General features: G+C 37.9%; 1 non-coding gene across 1 annotated transcript; it reads right to left on the reverse strand.

The window, feature by feature from the left end:
• Positions 1–2,324: 2,324 nt before the first annotated feature.
• LOC122660660 lies at positions 2,325–2,431 on the reverse strand. The gene has a single exon (XR_006332765.1). It is a non-coding gene; the product is annotated as a small nucleolar RNA R71 (small nucleolar RNA).
• Between the last annotated feature and the right edge of the window lie 541 nt (positions 2,432–2,972).

Below are 2,972 nucleotides of genomic sequence, written 5' to 3' on the forward strand. Positions count from 1 at the left end.
AAAAATATTCTCTTATCCTTGGAAGGTTGAAAAGTCAAAGATGCCTTGATCTCATTGCTTGGAGAAGACACCTACAAAGAAAATGAAGCCCAAGTATAGAATTAGAAAGTTACTTTTTGAAAAATAGAAAGTTTATGTAGCTAAGATTTTTATCTCTCCCTTTTTCTATTTTTTCTATTTTTCTTGAGGATCAAATCTATTTATAAAGGAAGGAAAAGAAGATATTCTCTTATCTTTGGATTTCCCTCTCGCATACTCTTTCCCCTCCACGGTTTTAGAAGGAGAGGAGCTCCCAAAACCGTGGAGCCCCTCTCCCTCTTCTCCCTTCTCCTCTCTTCCCCCTATAAATACCCCTAGCCTCTCTCTTGTAAAGTTGTTCAACTGCTTAGTGAAAATTTTCTTTCTTCTTCCAATTTTTGGCTTTCTAGTTCTTAGTTTTGATTTTATGAGTTCAGTTTAATGGTTGTAATAGGTTTAATTCAAGCTTTAATTTATTTATGTCTTCAATTTGGTTGTAATATTTTAATTCTAGTTTAGTTTTAAAGTTTTCTAGTCTAAGTTTCTAATTTTAGTGAGCGGATTTGGAGACTTGGAAGAGGAGCCATACAAGGATTATTCAAGTTCTTCAAGCTTCATCAACTTCATTCATGCAAAGCCGAATTAATTCATGCAAATTCAACTTTGGTAGAAGGGAGTATTAGTTCTTATTTTTAGTTTCTAATTTCTTCTTCTTATTCTCTACCTCTTTTTCTTCTTCTATTATTTTGATTTTATTAGTATTCTCATTTCCTCTAATCCCTCCATTCTAGTAGGACTCTCATTCTCCACTTTTTATTTTTATTCTCATTCTCTACCTCTCTAATTCTTCCATATTTATGCAATTTTATTTTTTTTTCTATTCACCATCATTATCATGTCATGCATTATGTTAGGATTTTAATTTAATTATTTTTGTTTAAATTTCAGATTTGATAGCGCCATCTCAAGTGTGGTAGAAGCAAGCAATTTCAGTCCAGTTCAAGCACTTTTGGGTTTCACCTCTCTAATCTCTTAGTCTCATTCTTCTTTTATTTTTTTTTTTATGTGGCTGTGGTATGTGGCTGCGATTTATTCCTTCAAATCCGCGTTAGTATTGATAGGTTAGATGCTTATGTGTTAAGACGCCAATTCAATTCGTTAGATGCATAATTTTGTTAGATGCTTGTGAGTTAGGATGCGTTAATTTAATTATAATTAGTTCAATCCAATACTTTAATTTGGTTTACTTTGCATGACTTTTAAGTGAGTAAGATAGAGTGGCCTACATCTTCTTGAGTTCGACCTGTAGCTACGATTGATCCGTACTCTTGCGGTTATTATTTCACACCAAACAAATTTTTGGCACCATTGCCGGGGACATTATTGACCACTTTATTTTTCTGATTTTTAAGTAATTCGAAGTGCTTTAGTTTCTTCTCTTTCTCTTCTTTTTCTGAAAAAAAAAAAGTTTTTGAAAATCTTCTCTTGTTTCTCTTCTGTTTCAAAGACTGTGCGCCCAATCTAAAGCCCTTCATATGCCCAAACCCTACCTCTTTTGGTGTCCCTCATAGGATTAAGTTACCTATAACGCTGCATCTTGACTTGGTTGGGTGGATTGGCATGTGACTTATCTTTGGAGGTGACCAACTTTGATAACAAGAAAGCGACATAGTGAGTGCTCTTGAAAACAGAAACGTATAGTAGTCCTCCACTCTACATCAAAATCCACTTGGAATCGCCCGTAGGTGGCTATTGAAGACTATACAGGTTCCCTCTTATTTTTGGTGATTTTTTCTAGCCTTTTATTTTTCTTTAATTTTTCTAAAGGAGACCTCATATCTGTTTAGGTGGCTACAGTGTGGACTTGTGATTCAAGTAACTGCCTTATTAGAAGACCACCTTCTCCACCACCTTTGACCCCACCTTTGACCATGGGTGACCAACAACCCAAGACTCTTAAGGATAGGTTTTATCCTACTAGGGCTGCATAGCCTTCATGCATCAATCTGCCAGTTGCAACAGGGAACAACTATGAACTCAAGACCCACTTCATTAGTATGCTACCCCACTTCCATGGGATGGCTAATGAGGATGCCTATCTTTGCCTTAGAGAATTTGAGGAGATCTGTGTTCTAATTAAGGTTCAAAATTTAACTGATGATGCAGTGAGGCTTCGGTTTATAAACTTTGCCCCGATGGACTAGGTCAAGAAGTGGCTCTATAGGCTGCCAACTAATTCCATTTCTACCTGGGATGAGTTCACCATTGTCTTCTTGAGAAAAATTTTCCCTCTTCACAAGACTAATAAACTCAAGAGTGACATCCTCCAGTTTAGGCAGAAACCACATGAGTCCTTCTCTAGATTTATAGAGAGATTCAAGGACCTCCTTTTAGAATGCCCTCACCATGGTATTGATTTGTGGCAGCTTTGCCAAATTATTTATGAGGGCATAGACTTTCAGACCAAGAAGCTTTTAGAATCTGTGTCCTACAGGCTTTACCTCTTTTTCTGATGAGAATGAGGCCTGGACATTCTTCACCAACTGGGCTGAAAAGACTAGGGAGTGGGAATCCTCCCAAGAGGCTGAAAGGACCACTAAGGGTTACCTCTTTGAGGGTATGCAAGCCAAGGAAGGCAAACTGGATAGCCTCATCAAGAGGTTAGAGTCCATTGTCGCTAAAGAGCCTATACCGGTTAACCAGGTCAACCATGTGTCAATATGCAGTTGGTGCCATACACCTGGACATCTTTTGGAGGAATGCCCCAACACCTTTGTGGGTAATTCCAACACTGAGAGTGTAAGTGCTCTCTACCAAAACAATCCATATAGCAACACTTACAATCCAGGATGGAGAAATCACCCCAATTTCTCCTAGAATCAAGGGAATCAAGCAGGCCCATCCAACTTTAACCATCAAGGCTAGCTTGGTCTCCAAAGGCCCAACTTTGCACC

The sequence above is a fragment of the Telopea speciosissima genome, chromosome 4 (assembly GCF_018873765.1).
Source record: "Telopea speciosissima isolate NSW1024214 ecotype Mountain lineage chromosome 4, Tspe_v1, whole genome shotgun sequence".
Lineage (NCBI taxonomy): Eukaryota > Viridiplantae > Streptophyta > Magnoliopsida > Proteales > Proteaceae > Telopea > Telopea speciosissima.